Here is a 12,025-nt window from a genome sequence, read left to right as displayed (position 1 = left end):
TAGAGGAACAGGCATCTGCAGGCCGTGGTTTGGGCCCTGCTGCTGCCGAGATACAGTAGGATGATATTCCCTGAGGATGCCTGCATGTCTCCTTCAGACAAAAGAGTTGTAAGGGTGGTTTCCCTACAGTGGTTCAGTCTACAGGATTGTAGAATGACTAAAGAACTGTTATCAGTATGATGGGGCGAATCATAATGTCTTGTCCATTACCACCCACTGCTACTTATTCAGTATTTGGTTATGGTTGCACTTGAATTGGTTATAAAATAGATAAGGTGATAAAACATATAGTTAATTGTACCCAAATTGTTATTTGGGAGATGATTATGTATAATTATGAGAAAATATGAGTTTCCCAGGAAGGCAGAGCTCAGGTATACAGGCAGAGGAGCATTAGAGAGAAAAGAGCTCAGAAAAACAGACAGCAACAGATATAATCTTCTTGTATCCCTTCTTTGACCATGTGACTGAAACCCAAATCTAAAACATTCAAACTGACCAATTAGCAGATTACAGCTTCCCCCACTGTACTACAGGTGTAACAATTAGCAGACCCCCGATGTACACACATCTTGGCCTACAGGCCTTGAGCACTATCAGCACCTCTTTGCCTTTAGGAATTCCAACTGGCCCTTGTGATAAGAAAGAGGGGATCGGATCAAGAAAGCAAATGTCTGTACATTTACAATTCTACAAGCTGATGGGTGCCCTTATAAGTGCATGGGTGCTCCGCGTGTGACGTCATGAACTGCCGTCTGACAATGGATTGTGTTTACACACGCTCAGACACTGGTCACTCCGAGGATGTTCCCCATAGCGTCAACACCAAGACGAACCGTGTCTCGTTCCCTTTCTCAGGGAACTGGGTTGCATAAGCATGCTAAGTCAATTTCTTAACTGTACAAAAACAGTCTGTTATGCTGTTTGATGTTGCAAACTGGTATTTTTTATCATATTATTTTAAATGATTACAGTCATAGCCCAGGTATAATAATAATAATAATTCATTACATTTATATACTGTAGCGCTTTTCTCGGCACTCAAAGTGCTTTAAATATGTTCATGAGTTCACACTTACAAATAAGTCGGATAGATTTAATTAGTAAACGTATTTGGCGTGCTAAATGTAAATGTAAATGTAAATACATTTTCTCATTACCTCGTTATTTCGTCTGACTCCATGAATGAAAAAGGTTTTAATGATATCTGAGCATCATTAAAAGTGATTGAACGTTTTATTATTCTTTTTAACTCTTTATATATGTATATTTTACCCGTTCCAGATTAGGGACCTATGTTGCTCAGAGGTCCTCACACGTCTTCGGTTTAACGCAGTCTCACGTTCACAGACAAGCCCATCAGTTTTGGTCATCAAACAGAGGTAACTGCTATATGCCTGAGATCGGTCACATTCACGTTTACACAATCAAAGATACTTTGGTATAGCATGGAATTGCATACACTTGAATTTAACTTTAAACATTTTACAGATATACTATTACATATATACTGATATACTGTATCACAACTATTACCGATATAAGCTGACCAACATTACTTTTCTTATAATAGCTTTGAATTGGTCATGCCGTGGTTTCCCACGTACACTTATCTAAAGTAACATTAAATTAAAACAGAGGTAAGACACCCAAATTTAGATACTACAAATCGCCACAAGCCTTCTTCAGCATCTCCCTAAATACTCAGACCAAGGCAGAAACCTCTTTTCAAATGTAAACATGAGTTCACAGTGGGAATTTGCATTAATCACCATCCCAGACTTACTAGGGACAATAGTTGATTTACATGGGGGCACACCCACAGCAGTTAACAAGATATTCTCCACACCTTATTACCTTTTTGGTTCACTTCTGTGAAAACGAGACCTTTGTACCAGTCGCACTGAGACATTTCAAATGATACCAAACATGTATAATACTGTGGGTGAAGCGAATGATGTGTAAATTGGGAGGTGATCAATTCAAGTGTGATCGTGTCGCGAATGGGGATGGCAATATAGCAAGAGAGTTCAAATGTTAATTTTCTTTGTTTTCTCAGAGAGTAGCCCTCTCTTACAGTTCTTTCAGACTTACACAGCTATACAGCATAGTTCAAAACATAATAATTCATCATTTTTGAACACTGACTGTCTTTATTCACCTTTTTCTCATGGTTTCTCAATAGAATTCATAAAAGTATAGAATAGCATAGTTCTAATAGGGGCACATTGTAACAAAGTGTTACTACAGTGCTACCTTCGCAACTGGGATTTAAACCCAGCTAGTGTCTTCTGCTGGTTAGATCAGCATTAAAGAACCATCTAAACCGTTAAATAACAAATTGGAGATTTGTGTTACAACTAGCCTCACTGTCACAGGTCTGATTGCAGCAAAGAGGAAACATGATCTATATGCAGCAGTGTTTATTAATCATAAACTCAAACTTACAGAAATACTCAAGATACTCTGAAATTTCTAAAACACAGGACAGAACAACCAGGCTAACAGCGACGACAGACAACTAGACCGCACTAAACTCAGACTTAAATACACAGGAAAACAAGAGGAACTGATGAGACTAATTAACAAGACACACATGAACTAACAGTAACCGATGATACAAACAGGCAGGGGATGGAGGAAGATTTAACTAATTAACAGGTAGAAGATTATCTTAGAAATAAACTGAGATTGACATAGAAAACTCATACAGGAACTAAACAGAAAAAACAGGACAAAAACAAACTCTAAACATGACCAAATAAACTCAACTCCTGACACCAGTGTTAGGTTGTGCCCCGCTCACTCCTACGTTGAACTACAGAATACAATGGGACATCCAACCCTGCAAGAGAAAGACTTTTATTAAAAACACTATCAAATACACGTATCGTTAATACTGAGTAAGGACTTAGAATTCATTTCACTTACCTCCAGAAATTTCTGAATAATATACAGAACACCTACAGTTCAATTCATCTACAAGATACAAAAATAAGTACTTTACCATCCGATTAAATTTTACCATCATAAAGCATAAAAGGTTAAAGTAAAGTAATCTTTTCAACTCTCACTACCATGATGACATGTTATGGGCTGTATTTCATCTCATTGCAACACACTCAGAAGACTTAAAACATTAAAGTCATATATACTGTACATTTAGTTCAGGTTACTTTCACTTTCTGACATACTGACATAGAAAAAGCACATCTTACAACCGCATAAAGAATATCAATAAAATTTCAGTAATTTGAAAGAAAACATGAAAGTTAACAAATGTGCAAAGAGACTCTGCAGTGTAGCTGAGACAGGTTTTTGTTTGAAAAAACTGGTCGGTAGAGTAGAGTAGATAACAAATATTACAATATACCAATGCAATTATGTTCTGGTGACAAAAAAATAAACTAACTTTCTCTCCAATTTCCAAATTACCATGATTTGAAAAATGCTGTTCAATAACAATTCAACAGTGCTAAACTTTTCAGGACTATGTCGTGGACTTACTTTGGCTGGTGATATTGCGCTTTCGTTTTTTTAAATAAAGATTCACACAGATGATTAGTGATACGAGGACACACAGAGACACTATTGTGGTCATCACTACTGCTGTCAGATTAGTTGTTACTGCTGCAGGACTGTCAGTTTGGGTTGGAGCATCTGTGATCACAAGAGAAAAGATAAACTTATAGGCTAAATGAACATCATCATATGGGTCAGTTTGAATAGGTTATTTTGAGCACTCTTTAATCTAGGTATTTGTCTTACCTATAGCTAATGATATTTTAGAAAGTGTTTTAAATTTCCAGTGTTTTTATATTTTTTTCCACATTTTGTTGTTTTAGCCTTATGCTAAAATTATTTTCTTCTTTTTTTCATACCAATCTATACACCATAATGACATTGAAAAAAGAACTTTGTAATATCTATGCAAAATTTAATAAAATGTAAAACTTAAAACTTAAACACATTGCATAAGTATTCATACCCTAAACTCTGTACTTAGTTGAAGCACCTCAGGCAGCAATTGCAGCCTGTCTTTTTGGGTATGATGCAGCAAGCTTTGCACTCTTGGATGTGGGGATTTTCTGAAATTTTTCTCTGCAGATCTTCTTCTCATAACCCCCGCCAAGGCTTGGGAGGAAGCAACCCCCTGGTAGAATGAGCCCTAACGCCTAAGCTTGACCATGTGCCTCGTAGGCAAGGGCAATACTGCCCTACAAAGGCAAAAGACCTTAAGTCGCTAGAGTGTGGAACTGAGAAAAATGACTTTAAAGATTTTTAGATGTCCTGCCAAATTAATTATAGGTAGGACACTGGAAATCTGGCAAATAGATGTTTTAGTAATGACAATTATATACATAAAAAAATATTGAGCTCAAACTTGACTTTTGACCACTATTTTAAAGTTACTCTGCCTTTGTATTGTCAGCAAAAAGTGAGAAGTCATGCCAAGGCAAAAGGCAGTAACTTCCACATTATCAATATTTGGTTGCTGATCACCATTAACAAAATCATTATAGTAACACCTGTATAAAATCTAGTGATCATGGCATTTATTTTGTATGATTTACATTACAATTATTTATAGCCATCTACTTATTGCTATCCTGTGCTTTGGTTGCATTCTGATGGCATTATAAATACATTTGACATGACAAAATACCTCCATAGATATATTAGTCCAGCGTTGGCTCGACCGTGTTTAGGGCGGGGATGAAGTCGCCGGCGAAGTTTTGGCACTCTGCCAGCTAGATGCATGAGTGTTTCAACCAGGTCTGGTACCCGAACTGGGTGAGGCGGGGCTTTAGTTCTTGGTTGTATTCATCTGCTACGGCAATGTGTAACATTTTTCTGTCAACTCTGCATAATCCTTCGCGATCGATATCGCACGTTTGTCGATGGAGCGGTTTCAGACCATACTAAATCTTCTGACCGCGTTTGTGCAGGACAAAGCTCTGAGGACATCAGAAGTTAGAGGGACTGATGGCAGCTGTACAAAGTACACAGGCTACACCGTAATTTTAATTTTAATGGACATTAAAACAAAGGCAGATAACCGTACAATCTGGTAGGTAGCATTATTTGATAGAACACCGGCACAGTAACTTCATATTGACGCGCGGCTAAACAAAGGCAGAGCACCGTAACTCAATTTGAGCGTTCCAAAACAAAGCCAAAGAGCGGTAACTGGTGTTACGGTGTTCTGCCTTTGTTTCTCATGGGCTTTTGGAAGTTACTGTTAAGACAACTCATTATTTTCTCGAAAAAACAACGGAATTGATTCAAGATACTCATCCACATGATAAAGGAAGTCTTGAATGTGGCAAAAATATAAATAACTAATTTTTGACCAAAAACGAAGTTACGGTCTTTTGCCTTTGCACGGCAGAATAGCATCCCTTACCCAACATAAAATTGTTTGCGTGGTGGCCCCCCTGTTAAGGCTCCCATGACAAACAAATAGTTGCTCTGACATACGCCACTGGCTAGTGCGGTGTACATACTGTACGCCTTAAGAGCATGGACTGGGCACAGTCGGTGAAGTTTCTCCTGATCCGTCGTTGTGAAAGGCGGAGGGTAGACGACTTCAAGAGTGACAGGATATACGGTCGAGAAAGGTACCTTACGCAGGTAGTGAGGATGAGGATGTAATATTGCTTTCACAAATCCAGGGGTAAAGTCTAAGCAGGATGGCTAGACAGACAGAGCCTGCAAATCCCCAATTCTATTTAGTGAGGTGATAGCCATAAGAAAAAATAAAAAAATAATAAAAAAAGAGTCAGAAGCTTAGAGGTTCAAAGCTCAAAGGTTTTAAAGGCTCTTCCAGCCCCTCAAGGACTTTAGCTAAGTCCCATAGAGAATCTTGGTTCTAGAAGGAGGCCTCGGCCACCTGGCCCCACGGATGAAGCGAGCAAACAGAGGATGCTTCCCGAGTGGTACCCCTCTCAATCAAGGCATGGCAAGCCGATATAGTGGCCACATAAACCCTGAGAGTGGCAGGGCATGCGCCTGCTAATAACTTTTCCTGCAGGAAGTCCAGAACTGAAACAATCTGGCAGTTAACTGGATCTGAATGATGTGCAGTGCACCATTTTTCAAAGACACCCCATTTACTGGCAAATTCTTCTAGTGGAGGGAGCCCTAGCACTGAGAATGTTCTCTATGACTTCGGACGAAAGTCCAGTGTCACTCAGTTGGTACCCTTCAGGGGCCAAAGGTGAAGGTTCCAAAGCTCGGGCCAGGGATGAAATATTGTCCCCTGCGCTTGAGACAGAAGGCCCCTCCTCTCTGGTATCGCCCAGGGCACGGACCATTTGCTTGGTTGCACAGAGGGACAGGCCTGTGGCACAACAAAGCTCAGAGAACGCTTTTTGGGGAAGAGTTGGTTCCTTAAGAAATGATGCCGAAACAGGTGAGAGATAGCCCGCAAGCGTCACTTCGATCTGTGGCATCATTGTATACCCTCGTGCCTTCGCCCCCACAATAGTCGAATATGTCGACGTCGAAGGCTCAAAGACACGAGAAGTGTAAGGTTTCCCCTATGAACGGGTTAATTTGTCATGGAGTCCTCAAAGAAGGGGAGAGACCATTGTTGGGGTCCCTCCTCCTGAACACCAGACAGAAATCTGTCAGCTCACGTGGCCAGTCTAGCTGTAACCTGGCCACCATGTGAGTAACCACCTCGAGTAGTTCCTTATATGCTTTATCATTGCATGAGGAACGCTCAGAGACGGGAAACTCAAAATCCATAGTGGATGCAAGAGATACGCTATCCTCCGCACAAGCTGGAGAAACCCCAGAACGCGCTTTGGGATCGTGCAAAAGGACATCTGGATCTGGAGAGAGAGCAAGCAATAGGGACCCATCTCCCGCTCCTCAGCCAGATCCATACAAGAGGACAGCATGCTCTTCCACCAAACAAATGAAGCATAACTGGTGTGAATCGCATTCAGGCATGGGCTGTGAACACAGAGACACACCGCTTACCTTGCATGGCGCTAATAAATAACACGATTTTAGCCCCAATTTTCACTCGCCGACAGGTTTTGCGAGATCGCTGACAAATGCCCAAAATCATAGGCAAATCGGTGCTCGTTCACACGAGTGACAATCATGCAGTGTGACTTATCTGAGACTCGATCTGAGAAAATCGCCGTGAACTTACGTCAGAGGCTCACACAGAAGAAAATTAATAGTTGAATAAAGTCGTTATTTTTGCACACAAAAAGTATTCTAGTCACTTGATAAACTTAAGGTTGAGCCACTGTAGTCACTTAGACTATTTTAACGATGTCTTTACTAACTTTTCTGGGCTGGCAGATGAAATTACCTTGCAGCCTATGAAGGAGTGAGCCAGCTCTTAATTTGTGTTCCGAAAATGAACGAAAGTCTTACGGGGTTGGAACCACATGAGGGTGAGTAATTACTGACAGAATTTTCATTTTTGGGTGAACTAACCCTTTAAGCCTTGTCTGTGAAACTGGGGGGTACGTTTATGTCATTATATTTATTGTAAAAAAATAAAATAAAAAAAATAAATAAAAAACTTTTGACTAACCCATGACCACATCTCACATTTTATTAGCATAGCTTAACTTAAAATCTTGTAAAAGGTGAATGTCGTTCAGAGTCAGCATTGAGACTTTAGGGCTAGACCTATTGCATTGAAAACACACCTTTCATGACCAGCTTCACCTCATAGCAGGTTTTTTCACTCACTCTGCACCGATACCATAATCCATCAGTGTTTACTGCATCCCTTATAAGCAGAGATCCATTCCCTAGTATTCTCACTCTCTCATACAGAGGCCTCGGGTCTCTCTCTGTGCTGTTTGAGGGCTTGTGTGGAGGGTGATATTGGTCTATCTTTATTGATTGGTAACCAATAACGATTTTCCAAGTTACTTGATCAGTTCTGTATTGTAGAGGATGTTCAGAGCATGGCAGCAACACTGAAGAGTCTGGAGTCGCATGGACAGAATCCAAAGTTTTACATTCTGAAACCAGAGACATTTTTTTATTTCATATTTATTTATATTTATTTCAACAGGTTTCCTGGGGATCATTTGCTTGTTTCAGAAATTGGCACTCTCACCTTTGACCCTCAGGTTAAATTGAGTAGCTTTAAGGCAGTCCCCATCATTGTAGACCTGACAGTCATAATGTCCTTTATCAGATAAACTGATGTCTTTCAAGGAAAGTGTAACATTTCCAGCATCATTTCTCACAGACCATCTCTGATGCTCTAATGGAGAGTTGTCTGAATACTTTAGGTGGACTATGTCTAAGACTATGTCTTTAACCGGGTCGGTTCTGCGTAGTTTCACTGTCAGAGACTCCAGCGGGTGGGTTGTGGTTAGGCAAGAAATAGACATATTGTCACCCTGAACATAGTTTATGTTCAACCGATGGACCTGCTCACAGGGTCTCTGTGTCACCACTAAAAGGAAATAAAGAGCAAAACAAGACATACAGTAATGAGAGAGCCGAGACGTACTGAGAGAGCCGAGACATGGAAACCACAGCGTTTATAGAAATAAACAGCATTTACTTTTTACCAAGTGGTTCTACCTCTAAATGTATTAATACATCTTATGAAATGAGAACCAAAAAAAAAAGTAAAAAAAATTCATAACCCGATGAACTACTGTCAGTATTTCCTGAAATTAAATTTTGAAAGTCAGTGTACAAAAAAAAGTTAAATTCATAAATAGACTTTGGAAACACTTTACAATAAGGTACCATTTGTTAATGGTAGTTGATGCATTAACTAACATCAACTAACAATGAGCAATATATTTGTTACAAGTATTTATTCAACTCTGAAAATACAACTGTTCATTGTTAGTTCATGTCAGCTATAAATAATATTAAAAGATACAGTACAACTTCTGATTTTAAGAATGTGTTAGTAAATGTTGACATTAAAACTAACTAGATTAATAAATGCTTTAGAAGTACTGTTTATTGTTATAGTTCATGTTAATTGATTGTTAGCATGTTAACAAATATAACCTTATTGTAAATGGCTACTAAGACTTATTTACATTTTCTACAAATGTAATGTCTGGACTTCTTTTGAATTTGAACCAAATCAACTAGTGACGTTACTAATGTAATAATTAATTGGTTGATTATGCAGTTTTACCTTTGTAAACCAACATTTATTAAAACTGTTCATCATGATGGACTCAGTTGCATATTTTCTTTCGGTTACACTTTATTTTAAGGTGTCATTGTTACAGTGTAATTATATATTTAGTGAGTAATATTAAGCAACTGCATGTACTATAGGGTTAGGATTAGGATTTGGTTGAGGGTTAGTTGCATGTAATTATGCATAATTTACTGTTATTACTATGGTAAGTACATGTAACATATACAGTATGGAACAAGGACACTAAAGTAAAGTGTTACCTTTATTTCTTTAAAAAAGGAAATGGTTACATATTTTTATACCAAAAAAAAAAAAAAAGTTAACAGCAATTTTCAAATTGCACGTTCACTGTGTAAAACATGAATGGCAACATGCAAGTCAATTACAGCTATATTTGAAAATTGCTTTGAAACAATGTCCACTGTAAAAAGTGCTATATAAAACAAAACACGACACTGATCACACCTACGCCACATTTACTCACACAAAGTACACTGATATTATGCATATCTCATGTTTGTATGTTGTTCAAATTAATTTGATTTAATTTACTTTAATTCACTTACCTTTGCATTCTAATAAAGCTGCTATGAGAAGATAAAGAAGTTGGAAATATGAAGGCTGAAAACTCCCCATCGTACACAGATGCTCACTGCAGGACAGCTGAACTCTATATGAGCAAAGGCCACATCATCTGCATAGTGACTGAATATGAGCACAAGCCACAATACCTTTTATATTAGCACAGATAAACTGTCAAAGTAGGAAATGTGATCCATGCCAAATGTCAAACGTGCTATTTTCACACAATTTAAATCACTGAAACAATTTTGTCATTATAAAACAATATAGTGCAAATAATTCATTCAACATACACTGTAAAAAATTTCTAACCTCTCCATGTCAAAATTTTCTAGTGACTGGTCACATCTAAATTTTTAATTGGCCCAAGTGTAATTCTTGTTGCAATAGTCTGTTAACATTGGCTCAATGAGAAATAATACGTCAGACTAATTGAAAAATTTAGATGTGACCAGACACTAGAAATTTTTGACTTGGGGATGTAATTTTTTTTTTACAGTGTACTATATAAACTATGGCAGAGAATATTTAAATTTATGAGGTGTTTACTGTTGCTGTAAGGTTCATATTTGTGTGTTCAGTCCAATATCAGTATAACAACTAAGACATTTTGAAGATCCAGTATCCAGCGCTCAATTGTCTGTTCATGCATTGGCTACAGTATGTAGAAATACAAGTACAACTGTGATTATTATGCACATCATAAAAATAAAAATAAAGAATGGAGAGAAACTACTAAAGTACTACCTCTTCAAGAGGCAGCTTGGTATCAACGTATGCCCGTGTACATTTTAGGACATCCTCAGACCTCAGACATATGAAGACAATTAAGGCATCATGCCTCAGACTAAAAGGCTTCAGTCATTGGACAAAACGGCATCGCGCCTCAGACTGAAAAGCTTCAGGTCTCAGGAAAAACAATGTCAGGTGTCAGGTCTCGTACAATTAGGCATCAGACGAAACAGCCTCAGACAAAAAGGCATCAGACATAAAGGCATCGGACGAAACGGAGTTGAAGCATATATATACATTTATATGCTATGTATATATTATATGCTTTAATTAAATGTTAAAACATGCGCTCGCGAAATGCATGTTCTCTTCTGTATACAACGTAATTAGTGCAACATTTAATTAAAGCATATATATATATATATATATATATATATATATATATATATATATATATATATATATATATGCTTTAATGAAATGTTAAAACATGCACTCGCAAAATGCATGTTCTCTTCTGTACAACGTAATGAGTGTAACATTTAATTAAAGCATATATAGGCTATATATATATATATATATATATATATATATATATATATATATATATATATATATATATATATATATATATGCTTTAATGAAATGTTACACTAATTAAGTTGTTTACAGAAGAGAACATGCATTTCGCAAGTTTTATTTGCACATTTAAAAACTTAGATGCCATATTTCAACTAGCTAGTTTGTATGTTGGCAAACTGTCGTGGAGTTAAAGCGTTCTTTCGAGCTATGAACCGCGTACATGTGACGTCATATGGGGCGGGGCAATGCGAATCTCCAAACTCCATCTGAGTCCGTTTTCGCCGATGCCTTTTAGTCTGACTCCGTTTCGTCCAATGCCTTTTAGTCTGAGTCCGTTTCGTCTGATGCCTTTTAGTCTGACTCCGTTTCGTCCGATGCCTTTATGTCTGAAGCTGTTTCGTCTGATGCCTAATTGTACGAGACCTGACACCTGACATTGTTTTTCCTGAGACCTGAAGCTTTTCAGTCTGAGGCGCGATGCCGTTTTGTCCAATGACTGAAGCCTTTTAGTCTGAGGCATGATGCCTTAATTGTCTTCATATGTCTGAGGTCTGAGGATGTCCTAAAATGTACACGGGCATACGTTGATACCAAGCTGCCTCTTGAAGAGGTAGTACTTTAGTAGTTTCTCTCCATTCTTTATTTTTATTTTTATGATGTGCATAATAATCACAGTTGTACTTGTATTTCTACATACTGTAGCCAATGCATGAACAGACAATTGAGCGCTGGATACTGGATCTTCAAAATGTCTTAGTTGTTATACTGATATTGGACTGAACACACAAATATGAACCTTACAGCAACAGTAAACACCTCATAAATTTAAATATTCTCTGCCATAGTTTATATAGTACACTGTAAAAAAAAAATTACATCCCCAAGTCAAAAATTTCTAGTGTCTGGTCACATCTAAATTTTTCAATTAGTCTGACGTATTATTTCTCATTGAGCCAATGTTAACAGACT

General features: G+C 37.8%; 1 protein-coding gene across 1 annotated transcript in view; it reads right to left on the bottom strand.

Annotated features, from left to right (window-relative positions):
• LOC309483801 (uncharacterized protein) overlaps nucleotides 1–12,025 on the bottom strand; it is a 73,408-nt gene that overhangs the window by 10,415 nt on the left and 50,968 nt on the right. The gene's annotated exons all lie outside the window — the stretch shown is intronic.

This window comes from Leuciscus leuciscus (genome assembly GCF_965113295.1).
Source record: "Leuciscus leuciscus genome assembly, chromosome: 20".
NCBI lineage: Eukaryota > Metazoa > Chordata > Actinopteri > Cypriniformes > Leuciscidae > Leuciscus > Leuciscus leuciscus.
This window is presented reverse-complemented; position numbering and strand designations above follow the sequence as displayed.